We start from the raw sequence: 26,433 nt of genomic DNA, 5'->3' as shown, positions 1-26,433 counted from the left end.
ACTTCGATTCGTGCTATCCCTCACTAATGGCACCGTGGTTAATCATTTCCGTTCCATGCGACTTCTGTTCCATTCACGAAATTACTCCTACGGAATGCCGTATAGCAAGAGCTAAGATGTTGTCGCATAAAAAAATATAAGTGCTTATTTACATCCAGGTGTTTAGGCACGGATAATTTAGAAGGTGTACACGACCACAAGGCGACAATGCTTCACATTCGCCAGCGTGGCGAGTTGGTGCACTGAAGACACTGGACTCGAACAGGAGGTGAACCCGTTTCACCACCCAGTACAGTCGTTTATTCTCGTAATCCCCATTATACAGTAGTAGGCCTTGACAGATTCCTATCTGATATCCATCACCGTGGTCGTTGTGATGTATACTACCGTCTCTAATGAACTGGCTTTTGACGAGAAGTTTAATCACAGTAAAATAAAAATAAACATTATGATAGCGATGTTATTACATAATAACATTAAAAATGACCAATAAAAGGCGGAATTTGGAAGGAATTTACTACATATTAGACCATGGAAACCTATATCCAGAAGGTCTGTCCAGGTTTGGAACCATAGTTCTCTACGAAGTGAGTCCCTGGTAACCTTTATTCGCCGTGTGCAACTATGTAGGAATTAATCAACCAGACTTAGTTTAAAGTCATCCGACGTAATGGCTTAGTAAGTAAAAACCTTTTGTTATTTGTGGCAAAACCATTTTTTAAATCTTTGTGTTTTTGATGCAAGAGATATTTTTGGAGGCATAATAATATTTATTAAATTTCAGTAAAATAACTGTTTATTTAAAGTATATACATGTGTAAATAACAAATTTAATCTAAATAGGTAGTTTTAAATTAAAATATTTTTTTTAAAGAAAAAAAGTTAAATGGTTAAAAAATTACTTTAATATTTACGTTTTTTTCTATAGAAAATCGAAAATATAATCTTTCATGTATTTTTTGTGATAAATATTCTTGGAGATATTGAAAAATAAATTATTTAGACCTCAAGTAAAGTGTAAACCATAAGTTATGACATCTAGTTTTTATGCAGAATAAATTTTAAAATAATACTTATCAATATCAATGAAACATTAATCAACTTTTAATAATATATTGAATATTTGAAACATTTAGATTCATTGAATGCAATGTCCTTAATTTACCTTCCACGTGACTGTAATAATAAAACTTTAAAAAAACACCCGCATTCACATTTTTATGAGATAAATATTTAGTGGAGGTTTGTGACAAATTGAGGAGAAATTGGAATAATCGTAGTAAAGTGTAAACCTGGCGCGTGAAAGTTATTGCGAATTCCTTAGGAATAGATTGTGCAGAGTTATTTACCGGTTAGTAACTAAAGTTTATGAGGGTTTGGGGAGAAGGAGGAAAACCTATTTGGTAGTTAGAACGATATGCAATGTGCCATCAAGTGGGTATTTGAGTATAATTGTAATTTTGTGGGCCGAGAGGCGATCTGCAAGCGGAAGAGGAAGGCTTGTTCGCGCGGGCAACATCGGCACGTGACCCGGCGAGACGAACACCCGAGATTGCCCGTCTGCACGTGTCTGCCTCTGTTCCTCAGCTGCGGGGGACCCTGCCAGTTGAGCGGCGGCCTTGGCAGCCAACTAGCGGCCGGGGCGGTGAGCGGGGAGGGGGGGGGGAGGGCTCGTTGAATGCCTCCCCGTGGCGCGGGCAATCTGTGCCCTGTGAAGCCACTTGTTCCCACGGAGTCGGGGCGAGCCCTTCCCCCGACCTTTCGCGTCCCTTATTCCCAACTTAAACTATAAGTCTATTAGTCCACCAAACAAAGACCAAAATAGGAACAAACCTTAAAAATTTTTTTCGGAACCTGAATTTTTGTACAGTGTTAGAGTCGACTATGCTTAATTATATACCAAAACTTTACCACCGTACACATTGTGCGTCACACCGAAAACCTCCAGTAAATTCCTTTATGACAGCGTCTATAACAGCCAGCAGTTAAAATGTTTCCCATAAACGCAGTTTATGCCGTAGACTTTCGATAAGGCCATCAAAATAATATACAGAAAAGGTATTCTACTAAACCACGTAAAGAATATTTCATAGTTGAATACTCAAGATGAAATAAAAAAACGTTATAGTTGTGGATGATGTTTTTCTAATCAGTCCTGGAAATAAATATATATTTTTTACATGCAAATCAAGTGCCCAAAGTAAAAATCGTCTGTGTAAAGGTTTTGGTCTAGATACGTATAAAGAGTCAGTAGTATATAATAGGGGCTCCTGGCACACGGGTTCTGGGTGTGGTGCCGGTGCCGGTGTCCGCCATCTTGGATTGTGACGTCACGGCGGCCATCTTGGATGGTTGTGACCTTGACCTTTGACCTTGACCTTGAATTTGATCCTCAAAATGTGTCAAAATCCGCCAAAATTGGGCAAAATTTGCCCAAAATTCCTCAAAAATCGCCAAAATTTCAATTTCTGTGAAAAAAAATTCCGCCAAAAAATCTCAAAAAATTCCACAATTCAAAAATTCCCGTTTTCGAGAGAAAAATTCCCGTTTCGAGGGAAAATTTCCCGTTTTTAGTCCTTAAAAATCCCAGCGGCTAGAAATGTCCATATGTAGGCTTAAGCATCCATGTCTACAGCCTACGATAAGCCTCTGACGTCATCATGGATTATGACGTCACCGTTGCAATTTCCGTTACGGCCGCCATCTTTAACTTTTATATTTATTATCCGATTTTAATGAAATTTTTTTTTAAAAATTATAAAAATATTCATTTAATAAAATTTCAAATAATTTTTTTTAAAAATCATACATTAACGACACGGAGCTCGGAGTCCTCGGTTCAAACCCGACGAGTGCAAAAAAAATAAAAATGACGACCGATCCTTCCCCCCGCGGTGGCTGCAGGCATACTGACTCCCACCACTTTTTTTCAAAGCATATATATTCAGGTAGTATGACGTCATGTCCGCCATCTTGTCCTCGTCTGCTGGAAGCCATCATCAGTGTATCGTCGGCGAGAGTGCGCTGACGCCATGTTAGTTTAATTCTTATCCGCTAGAGTGCAGTAATCATTTATTATTGCTGTGACACCCGACATCTTGTCATTTGGCCGCCATCTTGAAAATCCGTAATTATTTAGCTAGAAATTCGGGAAAAATTCCAAAATTCATTAAATAAATTTGTAATCTATATACTGATTGATTAGGTCGACTAAGGTCCTTGGTACGATCTAGGACGATGCAAAAAAAAAAGGAAATATAACATCAATTTAACATAATAGTAACAGGTTCGAAAATAAAAACACTGCAAGTTCTTTTACAAACATAATATTTATTACATAATTTCTATTTTACTACAGGATCACCTGCGAAGGTTAGCAATCTTACAAACATTTAGGTCCGCATAGGCGTGAAATGACTAATTCTTAGCTCCAATCGGTTTATACAAGACAGAGTCCAGCCAGATCCTTTACAGACATAGTCCTCCTCTTCTTGACAGAGTTTCTGGATACCTTGTTTAACAGTTTGCTTGATATCGTTAGAACTGTAAATTACTGCAGCCGATGTCTTGAATGCACACTTCTTCACTTTGTCATCGAACGGATAAGGCTTTCCATATATACAGTCCATCCACAAGTTATATTTCAAAGGTCCGTTTGTTGCTACGTCATCAGTAAGCTGATTGATTATGTCCTGTCTGATATCATCAAGAAAATTACAAATGTCCTTTGACTCACTTAACGTACTTGGATAATAGTAGTCTTTCAATGTTCCACGAAATGCAGACTGCGCCAAGTAGAAGCCATTATCGTTCACTTGTAATGCTCCGATCACAGTCTTATGTTTATTTTCATGTTCAGATGCCACAGCAATCGGTTGCTGCACATCAGTTTTTTTACTTGTACGCTCACGAGTCACCAATCTAAACTCAGGAGTCGTAATTGCTGCAGGTAGTTCAGCAGTAGGCGCACTGACTTCACCTTTACAGTTTATCGAATGTTGGCGCAAATGATCAATTCGAGTAAACCATTTATGACACTCGTCACAGCGAAACTTCATGCGAGAAGGATTCTTCGTACATTTACTCCTCTCATGTCTCCGTACATCAAGTGCAAATGCAAACGTCATGTCGCAGTAGCCACAAGGATGCCTAGTTGAAGACAAACCCGAACCAGATGTCGCTGTTACTGCAACTGAATCATTTCCAGGCATACTCTTATGCACATCAATGCATCGTTGTTGTATAGAAACCTTTACTTTCTGCCGCACTGCAGGTCCTTTACATGTCTCCAAGTGATGCTTCAAATTAGCATTTCTTGTAAATTGCTTGCGACACTTAATACAACCAAACATTTTACGATAAGGGTTCTTGGCACATTCTCTCTTCTCGTGTCGACGAGCATTGCTGATGTTTGAGAAAATCTTGTCACAGTAACGACATCGATGTTCGTTAGTTGACGATTCGCCATCCATTGAAGTCTCCATCGAGGGCGAAACAGCGTTCGTCGAGGTTTCCTGTACAGTCAGCACTACCGGCATTAAAGTCTCATCTGCTGGTGGTATCACATCTGTTGAAATCCCCTCCAATGTTGACGTCATCGTTACCAACGGGATCTGCTCCTTCTCCGTCGTAGCTGTCGATAAGGTTCCCGTAGTCGATGGTACAACCTCCGAGTTCAACGTTAAAGACGGTAAAGATGCCATCGAGTTCGCAAGAACAGGTAATTACGCGATTTATGCACCAGATTAAACAATCTAGGTGATCCTTACACCGCCGTCGTCAGAAACAAACTGAGCGTCCTGCTGTCTAGGACTCGCTTATATACATGCACCGGATGGAATAATACGCTAGTCAAATCAAGAACAATTTATTATAATACTAGAGTCAAAACAACATTAAAAAAATAGAAGCACCATCAAAAAAAAAAAGGAAGCACACTTAGAAGCACCGACAACGAAAAGGCAGCACATTTGGAAGCACCGACAACGAAAAAGGCAGCACCATCATCGAAAAGGCCGCACATTTGTCATTGGCTCCAATATTCATTGGTTCCATCAGTCTATTGATTCTATCAGTCTAGTGACTCCAACAGTCATTGACACCAACGGCCTTTTTCTTCATCAGCTCCAATGATATTTGGCTAGAATGCTACGAGTCTAAGAGACCATGAGACTACAATTCTACGAGTGTACAAGACTTCTCCAACTACCTTCAAGTGTATAAAGCTCCAAATGCTCCAACAGCTCCAACACGCAATGTACGCGCAATACATGCAATTTACACGCAATAAATGTAATGATTACACAGTACACACACACAGGAAACGGAACGTACACACAGTACACACAGGAAACGGAACGTACACACAGTACACACAGGAAATGGAACGTACACACAGTACACACACAGGGAACGGAACGTACACACAGTACACACAGGAAACGGAACGTACACACAGTACACACAGGGAACGGAACGTACACACAGTACACACAGGAAACGGAACGTACACACAGTACACACAGGAAACGGAACGTACACACAGTACACACAGGAAACGGAACGAACACGTAATATTCACGCAATTGACACACAGTACACGCAGAGTACACGCAATTTACGCAAAGTACACCCAATGTACGCAATGTACGCAATATATATGTAATGTACACACAATGACTACGCTTCGTTCGCGCAGGACAAGCATTTAATGAAAACGAAGCACGTTTGGACGGAAATTCTATAAAACGAAAGCACATTTAACGAAAAGGAGGCGCATTCTCTCGTTCATTCAACTTGGTAGGATACGATCTTCATTGATAAGTTAGGATATAATCTCTCCAACAGTCTATGAATCCAACAGTTTATATTTCCATTAGCCATCGACTCCAACAGTCATTGACTCCAACAGTCATTGGCTCCAACAGTCATTGCCTCCAACAGACATTGTCTCCAACGGCCTTTTGGTTTATCAGCTCCAATGATATTTGGTTAGAATGCTACGACTCTAAGAGACTATGAGACTACAATTCTACGAGTGTACAAGACTCCTCCAACTACCTTCAAGCGTACAAAGCTCCAACTACTTCAGCAGCATTATGTTATAATAGTACAAGGCTACTTGACTACGAAGCTACAAGTCTACATGGCTCCAATTATCACATCTGTCTTCGTCAGCATTTTCTCTTTTGCTCCCACTGCTCCAACAACATTATGTTATATGATTCCATGGATACTTTGTTACATAGCTACAGGTCTACGAGGTTCCAATGCATCATGTTTACGAAGCTTCCAGAACACAGGGTTACGAGACTGCGAGGCTACAGGACTACGAAGCTTCCAGGACACGAGGCTACATGGCTACGAGACTACATGACTCTAACTGATTACAATAGCACCACTCAGTGGTGAGAGTTAGGTTATCTCATGCAAAAGTACTTTATGCATGTAGTTCTGCTTTTCAACAACAGATGTCGCCACATGTTGCTTGCAGGTAAATAATATTTAGTTCTTTTATGCGGGATGCGGGATGCTCACTAACGATCGCAAAAGAAGGATGGCTTCGCTAGACTCCAAGGAAATGGAAGTTCGTCTTACATGTTGGTGCTCCACAGATGTCTCATGGCGTAATATTAATTTGACTGAGTAATGATATTTGTCAATTCCACCTGATAAAAATATTGCAAGTTTTGATTTAGTAGCAGAAATTATCGAATTAAATGTAACTCCAATTAAAATGACATGTCTCAATAGACAAAAAAAAATCCATGCAGAGAGTGGTTCCTCAGAATAGTCAGAAACACTTGAAGAAACCACAGGAATGATTGCAAGAACACGGGAAAAACCATCAAATTATTGACATTAATAATCAGGAGCACACGGAGAAAACCATCATAATATTGGCAAGAATAATCAGGAGAACACGGAGAAAACCATCATAATATTGACCAGATTAATCAGAAGTACTCGGAGAAAACCACCACATGTTTTCCTTGATATCATAAAATTACAGGGAAAAAAATATTTAAAAAAAAATAAAACCAAATTAATAAAAAAATAAAAAAAATAAAAAATGCATAAACAGTTTCTGCTAGCTTGTAAACTTATCATTGTTGAGCAAAGATAGAGTTCTTGTACAAGCCAGAAATTTATTCGATAATTTCTGCTACTAAATCAAAACTTGCAATATTTTTATCAGGTGGAATTGACAAATATCATTACTCAGTCAAATTAATATTACGCCATGAGACATCTGTGGAGCACCAACATGTAAGACGAACTTCCTTTTCTTTGGAGTCTAGCGAAGCCATCCTTCTTTTGCGATCGTTAGTGAGCATCCCGCATCCCGCATAAAAGAACTAAATATTATTTACCTGCAAGCAACATGTGGCGACATCTGTTGTTGAAAAGCAGAACTACATGCATAAAGTACTTTTGCATGAGATAACCTAACTCTCACCACTGAGTGGTGCTATTGTAATCAGTTAGAGTCATGTAGTCTCGTAGCCATGTAGCCTCGTGTCCTGGAAGCTTCGTAGTCCTGTAGCCTCGCAGTCTCGTAACCCTGTGTTCTGGAAGCTTCGTAAACATGATGCATTGGAACCTCGTAGACCTGTAGCTATGTAACAAAGTATCCATGGAATCATATAACATAATGTTGTTGGAGCAGTGGGAGCAAAAGAGAAAATGCTGACGAAGACAGATGTGATAATTGGAGCCTTGTAGATGTGTAGCTTCGTAGTCAAGTAGCCTTGTACTATTATAACATAATGCTGCTGTAGCAGTTGGAGCCAAAGAGAAAATTCAGCCGAAGACAGATGCCGTAATTGGAGCCATGTAGACTTGTAGCTTCGTAGTCAAGTAGCCTTGTACTATTATAACATAATCGAGGTGCAGATCGAAGAGATGCTGGCGGGCGGAGTTGGAGTCAAAGAGAAAATTCAGACGAAGACAGATGCCGCAATTGGAGCCATGTAGACTTGTAGCTTCGTAGTCAAGTAGCCTTGTACTATTATAACATAATGCTGCTGAAGTAGTTGGAGCTTTGTACGCTTGAAGGTAGTTGGAGGAGTCTTGTACACTCGTAGAATTGTAGTCTCATAGTCTCTTAGAGTCGTAGCATTCTAACCAAATATCATTGGAGCTGATGAACCAAAAGGCCGTTGGAGACAATGTCTGTTGGAGGCAATGACTGTTGGAGCCAATGACTGTTGGAGTCAATGACTGTTGGAGTCGATGGCTAATGGAAATATAAACTGTTGGATTCATAGACTGTTGGAGAGATTATATCCTAACTTATCATTGAAGATCGTATCCTACCAAGTTGAATGAACGAGAGAATGCGCCTCCTTTTCGTTAAATGTGCTTTCGTTTTATAGAATTTCCGTCCAAACGTGCTTCGTTTTCATTAAATGCTTGTCCTGCGCGAACGAAGCGTAGTCATTGTGTGTACATTACATATATATTGCGTACATTGCGTACATTGGGTGTACTTTGCGTAAATTGCGTGTACTCTGCGTGTACTGTGTGTCAATTGCGTGAATATTACGTGTTCGTTCCGTTTCCTGTGTGTACTGTGTGTACGTTCCGTTTCCTGTGTGTACTGTGTGTACGTTCCGTTTCCTGTGTGTACTGTGTGTACGTTCCGTTCCCTGTGTGTACTGTGTGTACGTTCCGTTTCCTGTGTGTACTGTGTGTACGTTCCGTTCCCTGTGTGTGTACTGTGTGTACGTTCCATTTCCTGTGTGTACTGTGTGTACGTTCCGTTTCCTGTGTGTACTGTGTGTACGTTCCGTTTCCTGTGTGTACTGTGTGTACGTTCCGTTTCCTGTGTGTGTGTACTGTGTAATCATTACATTTATTGCGTGTAAATTGCATGTATTGCGCGTACATTGCGTGTTGGAGCTGTTGGAGCATTTGGAGCTTTATACACTTGAAGGTAGTTGGAGAAGTCTTTTACACTCGTAGAATTGTAGTCTCATGGTCTCTTAGACTCGTAGCATTCTAGCCAAATATCATTGGAGCTGATGAAGAAAAAGGCCGTTGGTGTCAATGACTGTTGGAGTCACTAGACTGATAGAATCAATAGACTGATGGAACCAATGAATATTGGAGCCAATGACAAATGTGCGGCCTTTTCGATGATGGTGCTGCCTTTTTCGTTGTCGGTGCTTCCAAATGTGCTGCCTTTTCGTTGTCGGTGCTTCTAAGTGTGCTTCCTTTTTTTTTGATGGTGCTTCTATTTTTTTAATGTTGTTTTGACTCTAGTATTATAATAAATTGTTCTTGATTTGACTAGCGTATTATTCCATCCGGTGCATGTATATAAGCGAGTCCTAGACAGCAGGACGCTCAGTTTGTTTCTGACGACGGCGGTGTAAGGATCACCTAGATTGTTTAATCTGGTGCATAAATCGCGTAATTACCTGTTCTTGCGAACTCGATGGCATCTTTACCGTCTTTAACGTTGAACTCGGAGGTTGTACCATCGACTACGGGAACCTTATCGACAGCTACGACGGAGAAGGAGCAGATCCCGTTGGTAACGATGACGTCAACATTGGAGGGGATTTCAACAGATGTGATACCACCAGCAGATGAGACTTTAATGCCGGTAGTGCTGACTGTACAGGAAACCTCGACGAACGCTGTTTCGCTCTCGATGGAGACTTCAATGGATGGCGAATCGTCAACTAACGAACATCGATGTCGTTACTGTGACAAGATTTTCTCAAACATCAGCAATGCTCGTCGACACGAGAAGAGAGAATGTGCCAAGAACCCTTATCGTAAAATGTTTGGTTGTATTAAGTGTCGCAAGCAATTTACAAGAAATGCTAATTTGAAGCATCACTTGGAGACATGTAAAGGACCTGCAGTGCGGCAGAAAGTAAAGGTTTCTATACAACAACGATGCATTGATGTGCATAAGAGTATGCCTGGAAATGATTCAGTTGCAGTAACAGCGACATCTGGTTCGGGTTTGTCTTCAACTAGGCATCCTTGTGGCTACTGCGACATGACGTTTGCATTTGCACTTGATGTACGGAGACATGAGAGGAGTAAATGTACGAAGAATCCTTCTCGCATGAAGTTTCGCTGTGACGAGTGTCATAAATGGTTTACTCGAATTGATCATTTGCGCCAACATTCGATAAACTGTAAAGGTGAAGTCAGTGCGCCTACTGCTGAACTACCTGCAGCAATTACGACTCCTGAGTTTAGATTGGTGACTCGTGAGCGTACAAGTAAAAAAACTGATGTGCAGCAACCGATTGCTGTGGCATCTGAACATGAAAATAAACATAAGACTGTGATCGGAGCATTACAAGTGAACGATAATGGCTTCTACTTGGCGCAGTCTGCATTTCGTGGAACATTGAAAGACTACTATTATCCAAGTACGTTAAGTGAGTCAAAGGACATTTGTAATTTTCTTGATGATATCAGACAGGACATAATCAATCAGCTTACTGATGACGTAGCAACAAACGGACCTTTGAAATATAACTTGTGGATGGACTGTATATATGGAAAGCCTTATCCGTTCGATGACAAAGTGAAGAAGTGTGCATTCAAGACATCGGCTGCAGTAATTTACAGTTCTAACGATATCAAGCAAACTGTTAAACAAGGTATCCAGAAACTCTGTCAAGAAGAGGAGGACTATGTCTGTAAAGGATCTGGCTGGACTCTGTCTTGTATAAACCGATTGGAGCTAAGAATTAGTCATTTCACGCCTATGCGGACCTAAATGTTTGTAAGATTGCTAACCTTCGCAGGTGATCCTGTAGTAAAATAGAAATTATGTAATAAATATTATGTTTGTAAAAGAACTTGCAGTGTTTTTATTTTCGAACCTGTTACTATTATGTTAAATTGATGTTATATTTCCTTTTTTTTTTTGCATCGTCCTAGATCGTACCAAGGACCTTAGTCGACCTAATCAATCAGTATATAGATTACAAATTTATTTAATGAATTTTGGAATTTTTCCCGAATTTCTAGCTAAATAATTACGGATTTTCAAGATGGCGGCCAAATGACAAGATGTCGGGTGTCACAGCAATAATAAATGATTACTGCACTCTAGCGGATAAGAATTAAACTAACATGGCGTCAGCGCACTCTCGCCGACGATACACTGATGATGGCTTCCAGCAGACGAGGACAAGATGGCGGACATGACGTCATACTACCTGACGATATATATGCTTTGAAAAAAAGTGGTGGGAGTCAGTATGCCTGCAGCCACCGCGGGGGGAAGGATCGGTCGTCATTTTTATTTTTTTTGCACTCGTCGGGTTTGAACCGAGGACTCCGAGCTCCGTGTCGTTAATGTATGATTTTTAAAAAAAATTATTTGAAATTTTATTAAATGAATATTTTTATAATTTTTAAAAAAAATTTCATTAAAATCGGATAATAAATATAAAAGTTAAAGATGGCGGCCGTAACGGAAATTGCAACGGTGACGTCATAATCCATGATGACGTCAGAGGCTTATCGTAGGCTGTAGACATGGATGCTTAAGCCTACATATGGACATTTCTAGCCGCTGGGATTTTTAAGGACTAAAAACGGGAAATTTTCCCTCGAAACGGGAATTTTTCTCTCGAAAACGGGAATTTTTGAATTGTGGAATTTTTTGAGATTTTTTGGCGGAATTTTTTTTCACAGAAATTGAAATTTTGGCGATTTTTGAGGAATTTTGGGCAAATTTTGCCCAATTTTGGCGGATTTTGACACATTTTGAGGATCAAATTCAAGGTCAAGGTCAAAGGTCAAGGTCACAACCATCCAAGATGGCCGCCGTGACGTCACAATCCAAGATGGCGGACACCGGCACCGGCACCACACCCAGAACCCGTGTGCCAGGAGCCCCTATTATATACTACTAGAGTCTAGCACAATTAGTTGTGTCGCTGGAGCAGCCCGGGCGCCGGAGTGAGTAGTGTGTGGCAGTGCACCGGTCGCAGCGAGCCGGCGAGGCGTGCGTTACACGTGACCTTCATTGCCACGTTCACATGTTGATGCATGTTGATCCTGCGAATATTTTAATTTTATTTCATTTAGCATATTTGAGTTAAATTAACGCAAGTGAAATAGTATTTTAATCAATCGTCTCTGGTGAAGGATTTTTTAATATGTCTTAATAAAATTGCAATGTCTTTATTTTTCATAACTTGTCAACAGGAACACCCTTTTGATCCAAGTTAGAAAATTATGCATTCAAACATATATAACATAACTCAGGTAGTCGTTTTTTCTCATAAAGCACGATTTAAGTGTTCATTTTTGATTTTCCCTGTTTGTTTGAAATGGGAGAACGGAATCATTAATAAGGTTTAAGAATCGTACATGATGTCACATTTCGGATAAAGCTTGATATCATTTGAGAATATGTTTTCAGTATGTAAATTATCAAGAAAAAATAGCTAATTAAAATATTAAAATCATAATTTAAAAAACAAAATACTAAATTAATGTACGAGGGTTATTTTTTTTCAACCTCCGATCGGCTGTAATAAAAAAACGGGAATGAATTGGGAAATTATTTTAATGTCAAAAGAAACGTACATCTTTACTCTATTTTTCCACATAATCACCGTGCATATTGAGGCATTTGTCGTACCGATGCACCAGCTTTCCAATACACTCTGCATAAAACGATGCCTCCTGCCTATTCAGCCACGTTTTAACAGTGCTCTGCACAACACTCATTCGGCGATGGATTTCTGCTGCAGTGTGCCCTTCTGCCTGTAAGAAACGGATGACTCCACGCAGCTCGCATTTCGCCGTACAGTTTATCGTTGCAGCCATGTTGACATTCCCATAACCAAGCTTCAACTGAGGTGTGAGTTGGCCGCTCCACATGGTTGGTGGAAGGGGGCAAACACTACGAGACGTGTCGATTCGTGTATGAGCGATTAGGGTATCGATTAATGGGCATGCCATGGAGAAATGAAACTGTAATCACACTGCAGGGCACTGTTAAAACGTGGCTGAATAGGCAGGAGGCATCATTTTATGCAAAGGGTATTGGAAAGCTGGTGCATCGGTACGACAAATGCCTCAATCTGCACGGTGATTATGTGGAAAAATAGAGTAAGGATGTACGTTTCTTTTGACATTAAAATAATTTCCCAATTCATTCCCGTTTTTTTTATTACAGCCGATCGGAAATTGAAAAAAAATAACCCTCGTACATAGTACTAAACGAAAAAGGTATAATCTGAAAGTAAATCACACTATCACTTCCGTAACGTAGGCAGTCAATTTGTAATTTTCCCAGGCTACGTGGTGAGTTAGAAAACAAAACACAAATAATTGTCATGAATGTACGTTTTTTATAATAATAATGAAATATTTTTATTCTGGTGTAATGAGACTAAATCGAACATGCTTTCTATCTGCTTACAATACAGAAGTAAAGAAATTAACTAGTGATTTTAGCCCTACATACTCACATATTTGTTTCGTGGGATTTGAACGCCCCAACCCTAACGTCTGTGTCATTGCGCCCAGTACAATACAAACTGCAACGCTCCGACCGCTGCAGTGAACTAATGGATTACTATAGACTGTTAAAAAATATAACATTTTAAAGCTTAATAAAACTGCAGCAACATTTTTAGTGATTTTCACGTCGGGCCATTAATATTTACGTAATTTGTATTTTGATTTATGTAAATTTGAAAAATTTCTAATTTTATTACTTAATTGATTTGCATTGTCTATAAATGTTAAGATGTTAAAACTTTAGTACTTTATTATACTATTATCTTGTAGAATAATGTTTCAAGATTATTTTGGTGTCCATTTTGAGAGTTTACTATGGAAATTGCCTTCACGAAAACCATTTTTGTTGATCGTTGGAACAAAAGGCAATTGGTGTATGGAAAATATTACGACGAAACTAATTTAACAGTACATTAATGTTCTGATTTTTCTTTTAAGTGAAAAATATACCGTTGTTATTTAAAAAAAAAATGTATTCATTCTCCTGTCAAACTTACAATAAAATGAGAAATATTAAATAATGTTAATCTTAAGTTTTGTTCACGTAATGGTTGTATAAATAAATAGTTGAACCAAGAAACATATAAAGAAAACCCTTATTGTTGTTAAATTTGCAGTTAAGTTTTGAAATTTTCCATGGTTCAAGGCTGGTCTATTTTAGAAGATATTTAACAAATGAATTTCAATGAAATTGAAATGATACTCAAAGACACAAGACTGAGTTACGTATGTATTCTCGTATAATACAGGTTTTGACAAAAACTGATTCAAAACACGTACACAGTGTAGAGGAATAGAATGTCCCAGGGAAGAGGCAAGCCGGTGAAGACACGTCGCGCCAGCCAATGTCACACTTTGAAGTTTTCGAATCCCTCGCTCACGCTAATAAATTATGTCCCCGTGCAGAAAAATAAAATAATCATGCAGTGAAATTCTTTTCACTGGTAACTTTTTGAATTGAAGTAGAAAACTAATCAACTACTTCTGAGTTTTTTTTTACCTACCACTTGAAATCACACGCTTCTACAGCATTTTTAATTAACCATACCGCCTTGGACTGATGAAAAATACCTAAAGCTGATAAGTCTTCCTCTCCTCCGCCCTCGGTAGAACCTTATTGTCTGTGCTTGCAATATTTTTATCAGGTGGAATTGACAAATATCATTACTCAGTCAAATTAATATTACGCCATGAGACATCTGTGGAGCACCAACATGTAAGACGAACTTCCTTTTCTTTGGAGTCTAGCGAAGCCATCCTTCTTTTGCGATCGTTAGTGAGCATCCCGCATCCCGCATAAAAGAACTAAATATTATTTACCTGCAAGCAACATGTGGCGACATCTGTTGTTGAAAAGCAGAACTACATGCATAAAGTACTTTTGCATGAGATAACCTAACTCTCACCACTGAGTGGTGCTATTGTAATCAGTTAGAGTCATGTAGTCTCGTAGCCATGTAGCCTCGTGTCCTGGAAGCTTCGTAGTCCTGTAGCCTCGCAGTCTCGTAACCCTGTGTTCTGGAAGCTTCGTAAACATGATGCATTGGAACCTCGTAGACCTGTAGCTATGTAACAAAGTATCCATGGAATCATATAACATAATGTTGTTGGAGCAGTGGGAGCAAAAGAGAAAATGCTGACGAAGACAGATGTGATAATTGGAGCCTTGTAGATGTGTAGCTTCGTAGTCAAGTAGCCTTGTACTATTATAACATAATGCTGCTGTAGCAGTTGGAGCCAAAGAGAAAATTCAGCCGAAGACAGATGCCGTAATTGGAGCCATGTAGACTTGTAGCTTCGTAGTCAAGTAGCCTTGTACTATTATAACATAATCGAGGTGCAGATCGAAGAGATGCTGGCGGGCGGAGTTGGAGTCAAAGAGAAAATTCAGACGAAGACAGATGCCGCAATTGGAGCCATGTAGACTTGTAGCTTCGTAGTCAAGTAGCCTTGTACTATTATAACATAATGCTGCTGAAGTAGTTGGAGCTTTGTACGCTTGAAGGTAGTTGGAGGAGTCTTGTACACTCGTAGAATTGTAGTCTCATAGTCTCTTAGAGTCGTAGCATTCTAACCAAATATCATTGGAGCTGATGAACCAAAAGGCCGTTGGAGACAATGTCTGTTGGAGGCAATGACTGTTGGAGCCAATGACTGTTGGAGTCAATGACTGTTGGAGTCGATGGCTAATGGAAATATAAACTGTTGGATTCATAGACTGTTGGAGAGATTATATCCTAACTTATCATTGAAGATCGTATCCTACCAAGTTGAATGAACGAGAGAATGCGCCTCCTTTTCGTTAAATGTGCTTTCGTTTTATAGAATTTCCGTCCAAACGTGCTTCGTTTTCATTAAATGCTTGTCCTGCGCGAACGAAGCGTAGTCATTGTGTGTACATTACATATATATTGCGTACATTGCGTACATTGGGTGTACTTTGCGTAAATTGCGTGTACTCTGCGTGTACTGTGTGTCAATTGCGTGAATATTACGTGTTCGTTCCGTTTCCTGTGTGTACTGTGTGTACGTTCCGTTTCCTGTGTGTACTGTGTGTACGTTCCGTTTCCTGTGTGTACTGTGTGTACGTTCCGTTCCCTGTGTGTACTGTGTGTACGTTCCGTTTCCTGTGTGTACTGTGTGTACGTTCCGTTCCCTGTGTGTGTACTGTGTGTACGTTCCATTTCCTGTGTGTACTGTGTGTACGTTCCGTTTCCTGTGTGTACTGTGTGTACGTTCCGTTTCCTGTGTGTACTGTGTGTACGTTCCGTTTCCTGTGTGTGTGTACTGTGTAATCATTACATTTATTGCGTGTAAATTGCATGTATTGCGCGTACATTGCGTGTTGGAGCTGTTGGAGCATTTGGAGCTTTATACACTTGAAGGTAGTTGGAGAAGTCTTTTACACTCGTAGAATTGTAGTCTCATGGTCTCTTAGACTCGTAGCATTCTAGCCAAATATCATTGGAGCTGATGAAGAAAAAGGCCGTTGGTGTCAATGACTGTTGGAGTCACTAGACTGATAGAATCAATAGACTGATGGAACCAATGAATATTGGAGCCAATGACAAATGTGCGGCCTTTTCGATGATGGTGCTGCCTTTTTCGTTGTCGGTGCTTCCAAATGTGCTGCCTTTTCGTTGTCGGTGCTTCTAAGTGTGCTTCCTTTTTTTTTGATGGTGCTTCTATTTTTTTAATGTTGTTTTGACTCTAGTATTATAATAAATTGTTCTTGATTTGACTAGCGTATTATTCCATCCGGTGCATGTATATAAGCGAGTCCTAGACAGCAGGACGCTCAGTTTGTTTCTGACGACGGCGGTGTAAGGATCACCTAGATTGTTTAATCTGGTGCATAAATCGCGTAATTACCTGTTCTTGCGAACTCGATGGCATCTTTACCGTCTTTAACGTTGAACTCGGAGGTTGTACCATCGACTACGGGAACCTTATCGACAGCTACGACGGAGAAGGAGCAGATCCCGTTGGTAACGATGACGTCAACATTGGAGGGGATTTCAACAGATGTGATACCACCAGCAGATGAGACTTTAATGCCGGTAGTGCTGACTGTACAGGAAACCTCGACGAACGCTGTTTCGCTCTCGATGGAGACTTCAATGGATGGCGAATCGTCAACTAACGAACATCGATGTCGTTACTGTGACAAGATTTTCTCAAACATCAGCAATGCTCGTCGACACGAGAAGAGAGAATGTGCCAAGAACCCTTATCGTAAAATGTTTGGTTGTATTAAGTGTCGCAAGCAATTTACAAGAAATGCTAATTTGAAGCATCACTTGGAGACATGTAAAGGACCTGCAGTGCGGCAGAAAGTAAAGGTTTCTATACAACAACGATGCATTGATGTGCATAAGAGTATGCCTGGAAATGATTCAGTTGCAGTAACAGCGACATCTGGTTCGGGTTTGTCTTCAACTAGGCATCCTTGTGGCTACTGCGACATGACGTTTGCATTTGCACTTGATGTACGGAGACATGAGAGGAGTAAATGTACGAAGAATCCTTCTCGCATGAAGTTTCGCTGTGACGAGTGTCATAAATGGTTTACTCGAATTGATCATTTGCGCCAACATTCGATAAACTGTAAAGGTGAAGTCAGTGCGCCTACTGCTGAACTACCTGCAGCAATTACGACTCCTGAGTTTAGATTGGTGACTCGTGAGCGTACAAGTAAAAAAACTGATGTGCAGCAACCGATTGCTGTGGCATCTGAACATGAAAATAAACATAAGACTGTGATCGGAGCATTACAAGTGAACGATAATGGCTTCTACTTGGCGCAGTCTGCATTTCGTGGAACATTGAAAGACTACTATTATCCAAGTACGTTAAGTGAGTCAAAGGACATTTGTAATTTTCTTGATGATATCAGACAGGACATAATCAATCAGCTTACTGATGACGTAGCAACAAACGGACCTTTGAAATATAACTTGTGGATGGACTGTATATATGGAAAGCCTTATCCGTTCGATGACAAAGTGAAGAAGTGTGCATTCAAGACATCGGCTGCAGTAATTTACAGTTCTAACGATATCAAGCAAACTGTTAAACAAGGTATCCAGAAACTCTGTCAAGAAGAGGAGGACTATGTCTGTAAAGGATCTGGCTGGACTCTGTCTTGTATAAACCGATTGGAGCTAAGAATTAGTCATTTCACGCCTATGCGGACCTAAATGTTTGTAAGATTGCTAACCTTCGCAGGTGATCCTGTAGTAAAATAGAAATTATGTAATAAATATTATGTTTGTAAAAGAACTTGCAGTGTTTTTATTTTCGAACCTGTTACTATTATGTTAAATTGATGTTATATTTCCTTTTTTTTTTGCATCGTCCTAGATCGTACCAAGGACCTTAGTCGACCTAATCAATCAGTATATAGATTACAAATTTATTTAATGAATTTTGGAATTTTTCCCGAATTTCTAGCTAAATAATTACGGATTTTCAAGATGGCGGCCAAATGACAAGATGTCGGGTGTCACAGCAATAATAAATGATTACTGCACTCTAGCGGATAAGAATTAAACTAACATGGCGTCAGCGCACTCTCGCCGACGATACACTGATGATGGCTTCCAGCAGACGAGGACAAGATGGCGGACATGACGTCATACTACCTGACGATATATATGCTTTGAAAAAAAGTGGTGGGAGTCAGTATGCCTGCAGCCACCGCGGGGGGAAGGATCGGTCGTCATTTTTATTTTTTTTGCACTCGTCGGGTTTGAACCGAGGACTCCGAGCTCCGTGTCGTTAATGTATGATTTTTAAAAAAAATTATTTGAAATTTTATTAAATGAATATTTTTATAATTTTTAAAAAAAATTTCATTAAAATCGGATAATAAATATAAAAGTTAAAGATGGCGGCCGTAACGGAAATTGCAACGGTGACGTCATAATCCATGATGACGTCAGAGGCTTATCGTAGGCTGTAGACATGGATGCTTAAGCCTACATATGGACATTTCTAGCCGCTGGGATTTTTAAGGACTAAAAACGGGAAATTTTCCCTCGAAACGGGAATTTTTCTCTCGAAAACGGGAATTTTTGAATTGTGGAATTTTTTGAGATTTTTTGGCGGAATTTTTTTTCACAGAAATTGAAATTTTGGCGATTTTTGAGGAATTTTGGGCAAATTTTGCCCAATTTTGGCGGATTTTGACACATTTTGAGGATCAAATTCAAGGTCAAGGTCAAAGGTCAAGGTCACAACCATCCAAGATGGCCGCCGTGACGTCACAATCCAAGATGGCGGACACCGGCACCGGCACCACACCCAGAACCCGTGTGCCAGGAGCCCCTATTATATACTACTAGAGTCTAGCACAATTAGTTGTGTCGCTGGAGCAGCCCGGGCGCCGGAGTGAGTAGTGTGTGGCAGTGCACCGGTCGCAGCGAGCCGGCGAGGCGTGCGTTACACGTGACCTTCATTGCCACGTTCACATGTTGATGCATGTTGATCCTGCGAATATTTTAATTTTATTTCATTTAGCATATTTGAGTTAAATTAACGCAAGTGAAATAGTATTTTAATCAATCGTCTCTGGTGAAGGATTTTTTAATATGTCTTAATAAAATTGCAATGTCTTTATTTTTCATAACTTGTCAACAGGAACACCCTTTTGATCCAAGTTAGAAAATTATGCATTCAAACATATATAACATAACTCAGGTAGTCGTTTTTTCTCATAAAGCACGATTTAAGTGTTCATTTTTGATTTTCCCTGTTTGTTTGAAATGGGAGAACGGAATCATTAATAAGGTTTAAGAATCGTACATGATGTCACATTTCGGATAAAGCTTGATATCATTTGAGAATATGTTTTCAGTATGTAAATTATCAAGAAAAAATAGCTAATTAAAATATTAAAATCATAATTTAAAAAACAAAATACTAAATTAATGTACGAGGGTTATTTTTTTTCAACCTCCGATCGGCTGTAATAAAAAAACGGGAATGAATTGGGAAATTATTTTAAAGTCAAAAGAAACGTACATCTTTACTCTATTTTTCCACATAATCACCGTGCATATTGAGGCATTTGTCGTACCGATGCACCAGCTTTCCAATACACTCTGCATAAAACGATGCCTCCTGCCTATTCAGCCACGTTTTAACAGTGCTCTGCACAACACTCATTCGGCGATGGATTTCTGCTGCAGTGTGCCCTTCTGCCTGTAAGAAACGGATGACTCCACGCAGCTCGCATTTCGCCGTACAGTTTATCGTTGCAGCCATGTTGACATTCCCATAACCAAGCTTCAACTGAGGTGTGAGTTGGCCGCTCCACATGGTTGGTGGAAGGGGGCAAACACTACGAGACGTGTCGATTCGTGTATGAGCGATTAGGGTATCGATTAATGGGCATGCCATGGAGAAATGAAACTGTAATCACACTGCAGGGCACTGTTAAAACGTGGCTGAATAGGCAGGAGGCATCATTTTATGCAAAGGGTATTGGAAAGCTGGTGCATCGGTACGACAAATGCCTCAATCTGCACAGTGATTATGTGGAAAAATAGAGTAAGGATGTACGTTTCTTTTGACATTAAAATAATTTCCCAATTCATTCCCGTTTTTTTTATTACAGCCGATCGGAAATTGAAAAAAAATAACCCTCGTACATAGTACTAAACGAAAAAGGTATAATCTGAAAGTAAATCACACTATCACTTCCGTAACGTAGGCAGTCAATTTGTAATTTTCCCAGGCTACGTGGTGAGTTAGAAAACAAAACACAAATAATTGTCATGAATGTACGTTTTTTATAATAATAATGAAATATTTTTATTCTGGTGTAATGAGACTAAATCGAACATGCTTTCTATCTGCTTACAATACAGAAGTAAAGAAATTAACTAGTGATTTTAGCCCTACATACTCACATATTTGTTTCGTGGGATTTGAACGCCCCAACCCTAACGTCTGTGTCATTGCGCCCAGTACAATACAAACTGCAACGCTCCGACCGCTGCAGTGAACTAATGGATTACTATAGACTGTTAAAAAATATAACATTTTAAAGCTTAATAAAACTGCAGCAACATTTTTAGTGATTTTCACGTCGGGCCATTAATATTTACGTAATTTGTATTTTGATTTATGTAAATTTGAAAAATTTCTAATTTTATTACTTAATTGATTTGCATTGTCTATAAATGTTAAGATGTTAAAACTTTAGTACTTTATTATACTATTATCTTGTAGAATAATGTTTCAAGATTATTTTGGTGTCCATTTTGAGAGTTTACTATGGAAATTGCCTTCACGAAAACCATTTTTGTTGATCGTTGGAACAAAAGGCAATTGGTGTATGGAAAATATTACGACGAAACTAATTTAACAGTACATTAATGTTCTGATTCTTCTTTTAAGTGAAAAATATACCGTTGTTATTTAAAAAAAAAAAATGTATTCATTCTCCTGTCAAACTTACAATAAAATGAGAAATATTAAATAATGTTAATCTTAAGTTTTGTTCACGTAATGGTTGTATAAATAAATAGTTGAACCAAGAAACATATAAAGAAAACCCTTATTGTTGTTAAATTTGCAGTTAAGTTTTGAAATTTTCCATGGTTCAAGGCTGGTCTATTTTAGAAGATATTTAACAAATGAATTTCAATGAAATTGAAATGATACTCAAAGACACAAGACTGAGTTACGTATGTATTCTCGTATAATACAGGTTTTGACAAAAACTGATTCAAAACACGTACACAGTGTAGAGGAATAGAATGTCCCAGGGAAGAGGCAAGCCGGTGAAGACACGTCGCGCCAGCCAATGTCACACTTTGAAGTTTTCGAATCCCTCGCTCACGCTAATAAATTATGTCCCCGTGCAGAAAAATAAAATAATCATGCAGTGAAATTCTTTTCACTGGTAACTTTTTGAATTGAAGTAGAAAACTAATCAACTACTTCTGAGTTTTTTTTTACCTACCACTTGAAATCACACGCTTCTACAGCATTTTTAATTAACCATACCGCCTTGGACTGATGAAAAATACCTAAAGCTGATAAGTCTTCCTCTCCTCCGCCCTCGGTAGAACCTTATTGTCTGTGCTTGGGAGTAAGAGTGAGATAGGAGCTTCTAGCTTCTGCTAGTGCCTCATAGATGGCAGGTCGTGGAGCGAGCACCATACACACCCTACCCGTCCGAAGACCATCTCGCCACTGACGCGCTGGATCTAAGCTCCTGAGTCCTGACCTCCCTACACTATAACGGCGACCTACAGAGGCATCCAGACATTTCAGTGATCAACTCATACTAATTTCATTATTTTCGGAACTGTGGCCTTTTTTTACCGTTCACCAATCGCCTTCCACGTTTCCGGCGTGACGCACACTGTTTGTAGGGGTACACTTTTGATATGTACTAAGAATCGTTTATACTGCCACTGTACAAAAGTTCAACTTTGGAATAATTCCCCATATATTTATAACCTTTATTTCCTAGGAGCGAAAATTGTCCCAGCCCGAGCGACTTCAACACCGCCGTCCCGTGGTACACACTGCCGTGCTCGGAACGCTTCAATTTAACCGGACTTAACAAATATACCAATTGAAAGCTTAAAAAATATGCAACAACGTTTATTAAAGAAATTTTTACGTAGATTTCTCCAATTTTAAGTTATTTGTATTTATTCTTCCATAAAATTTAATTATATTGGTTATCCTCATTAATTATTTAAATTGTATATTATTGATAATTGTCTATTAATGTATTTTAACATTTAACACCTTTACCATGTAGGGAAATATTTATCGATTAATTTGGTTTCCGTATTGAGATACTTATACAGTAGTAATTGCAATTTAGAAATGCATTTTTGTGGATTGCTGCAAGAAACTGCAATTTTTTTTTGGTGAAACACACATGAATTGTTACCTGTGTCTTGTCACACGGTAACGTTTTATTTGTATAATTGTAAGAAATACTGCGTTTCATGTATTATTTACTGGACGTGACACGTGTCCTGGGAACGAACACCCGGGTCTCGTGAACGAAGACCCGAGACTTGTGACCCATTCGTTCAGGGCGAGACCGGAGGGCGAATAGACTGGAAGGGAACGGTTCAGTGAAGCGTGACTTGTGACCCGTGACCCGGGTCATCCAAACCACATGACTCCCGTCCACCTCAAGGCATATTCAGGGACCCGGTCATGGGATCCGAATCCAATGACCCGTGAATCGGGTCAGCAAATGTCGCGTCGAGACTATTGATGAACAGCACTGAAGAGAACCGGATCTTTCAGCCGAGGAGGGGGGGGGGAATGTGGAGGTTTGGTGGTGTAAAAGGGAGGCCGTCGGAGCCATAGATAACTTCATTTCTGGACTAGACGACATGGGATCGCCACTGGAGTGACCACTCTGTATACGTAGAGCCCACCGCCGCCCGCCTGACGTCACACTGCTCGAGGAGGCAGCCGTACCAGGAGGGACTATTGAAAATGCAGAGGTAAGGTAATGTGCTTCCACACTTGAAAAACTTCGTCACATGGTAAACAGTGAGAAGTACTGGTGTTTAATTTTGATGGGGAGAAGAAGAAGTATTGATGTTTATTACCGCTAGTAGTTATTGAGAGCTGCGGCGTAAGAAGCGAAGGCGAGGTGCAAAAGTTTTGCTGACACTACCTGAAGTGTGACATGCAAGCTGGACTAGACGAACAAGGAGGACGCCCCGGGCTGTTCGGATAGCGGTGGCAGCCACTCTGTTTAGCGAAGAAGTGGTCTGAGAGAACCCAGTTCCAGCTCGAGAAGACCGTGGCGGTCGAGTTGCTGAGCCGTCCGTGCCACCGCCGCGGCTGACGTCAAGGCGGCGTAGCTGTGTGGAGACGGAGCGGACGTTTCCGGATCACCGGGTGATGGTGACTGAAACCTGCACGCGGAACCTGACGTAGAACACTGAGCGGACGTTTCCGGACTACAGCATCCTGGTGTCGGAGGCCGGCACACGAAACTTGGAGCAGTCGCAGTTATCACTCATCAACAGGGGCGCGAGTGGACTAATACACTTAACGTCTTCAGAAGAAGACCGGATTCACTCCCAAGCAGGAACTTGTTTATCCCCGAGTGGATTAACATTTCAGTTCGTAAAGCAATTGAACAAATAGTCATAAGACCTTTATTTTTATTGTTTATTTGTTGTGTGTAACTAAGGTAAATTCCAGACCATTTTGGATCAACTCAATATTTGTAGGCGTAGTGCAAGTATTTAGTAGTGGTTGTTTGTGCCCCTTGAATATAGAACACAAATATTGTAGGTAAGTTCATGATAAACATAAAGTTTATAATCTTAAAGAATATCTCAACTAAACATAACTTGGTTATAAATTTAAACATGTGCGCTAATTGGCTGTATGTGACTTTTACTCTTTATATTTTGGATTACGCCTAGTTTGAAGGCTGCTTTTATTAAAGTTTGATGTCACTAATTTTTGTGTACCATTTCTCTTAAGTTTTATGTTTCTGCTCACAACTTAAGTCTGGAACCATCTTAGAGGAGATAGGCGAATGTTGTCAGCCTATCAAGCGCTAAACAAAGCACATTTGTTTATTTGTTCACATGATGAGCCCTATGCAATTTATTTTTAATAAATGCTGTTGTTGCTGTCAAAGCACACCCTCGCTAGTAATTTTTGAAGATTATTGGAGGTACCTCCAGTATTCTCCAACAGGTTTGTGGTGGTAGACTTTTGAAATGTTACTAAGAAACATTTATACTTCCACAGCTTTGGGATAATGTTCCATGTATTAATAACCTTTGTTTTCCTAGGAACGACAATCGTTCCAGCCCAAGCGACTTCAACATCGCCACCCTACGGTACACACTAGCTCGAAACGCTTCAGCGGTCACATCAATTGTGCCAGACTCTCAACAAATATACCAATTGAAAGCTTAAGAAACATTCAACATCGTTTGTTCAACTGATTTTCACGTCGGGCTCTTCATGTTTATGTAATATATTGTCGCGGTTCGAAATTTTGCAGGGTTGTTGAAATCAAATTTAGGGACTTAACTGACGGGACTCTGGGCTGGCTGCTCTGTTCACTCGTCAGCGCAAGTGGCGTGACCATGTAATTGTGGCACGGGGCCGGCGCGGCGCGCTGCGGGCTTGCACATTTTTGTTTGTTTGTTTGGCCGCGCGCTGGCGCAGCCACGGGCCGCAGTTACTGGGGCGCGCTGTCGTAACAGGCCGCGCGGTGTGGCCTACACGTCGGGGTAGAGGGGGGTAGTCTTCCCAGATGTTCTAGTTAGTTGTTTAGTAAATTTGACTTCAATAACCAGCGTTTGTTATGGTAGGCGCGGCAGGGCGCGCGAATTTAAGCGCAAGTGAGTGGTGACTCGGGGCTCACTCAGGCGGAGGCTATGCGTCTCACCTGTGGCCACGAGTTGTTAGTTCGTTCGTGATGTAGGAATTCAGGCTCACTCTGGCGGAAGCTATGGCCGATGCCAGAGGCCACGAGTCGTTTAATTCGTAATGTAGTTTAAGTTAGGTCATAATGTAGTCATCTTCAAGCTTTCGGGCGGAGGCAATGGCCCTCGTCACTAGTCGTTTAGTTATAATTTTTAAAATGTAATGTTCGTTCGGATTTTAAGGGCAGGAGAGGCCCCTACATTAGTTTTAAGTAATCGATCAAGAAAGGCTTTTTTTCGGAAAATGTGAGTATGGACTTATCTTTGTTTTAATTTTAAGTATTAATTATGATTTGAGGTATTCGGAAGGACTAGGGAAGTGTTTAGTGAAGTTCTCTCATTCTCTCTCTTGTAAGGTCGTTCAATCGTTAAGGAAGTAAAGAAGAGTATTGTTTTAAATTTTAATCCCGATGTGTAAATGTTCGTCCAGAATGATGTTGATTATTTGACTTTAAGAATAAAATAATTTTAATTTAGTATTATGTTATTTTGCAAAATCTCCTTAGTTCAGCTCTCACCAGACATCCTGTACGGGATGACGAACCTATGATCCTAGGTACAGTAACGTATTTTATGAAGTTAAGACTAGTTGATGCCAAGCGAGTTGTTTCTATGTAAAGAGCTACGATTCTCTCCCCCCTCGTCAATGGATCGTGACAGAAATGGTGGTGGCACCGGCTAGGTGCCACGTGACAATATATTTTCACTCCTTATAAATTTGAAGAAAATCATTTATCCTATTATTGAATAATTTCATATTTAGTAAAAGATTTCGAACCGTTTTTAATTTTATCATGCAGGATATTAGGTATTTATGGTTTAGTTTTCGGTGTAACGCATAAGGTTTGCGGAGATTAACTCTTCATATGTTACTAGGAAACGTTTATATTACCAATGTACTAAATTTCCGTTTAGGTTAGATTTTCCAGAGACTAAAATCCTCGATTTCGTGGGAGCGAAA

The 26,433-nt window shown here is 39.9% G+C and overlaps 1 protein-coding gene across 1 annotated transcript in view; it reads right to left on the bottom strand.

Annotated features, from left to right (window-relative positions):
- The window catches only part of LOC134531692 (teneurin-a), a 1,284,829-nt gene that overhangs the window by 791,258 nt on the left and 467,138 nt on the right, over positions 1-26,433 (bottom strand). The window lies entirely within an intron of this gene.

The sequence above is a fragment of the Bacillus rossius genome, chromosome 5 (assembly GCF_032445375.1).
Source record: "Bacillus rossius redtenbacheri isolate Brsri chromosome 5, Brsri_v3, whole genome shotgun sequence".
Taxonomy (NCBI): domain Eukaryota; kingdom Metazoa; phylum Arthropoda; class Insecta; order Phasmatodea; family Bacillidae; genus Bacillus; species Bacillus rossius.
The sequence above is the reverse complement of the archived record's forward strand: the minus strand, read 5'-3'. Positions and strand labels throughout refer to the sequence as shown.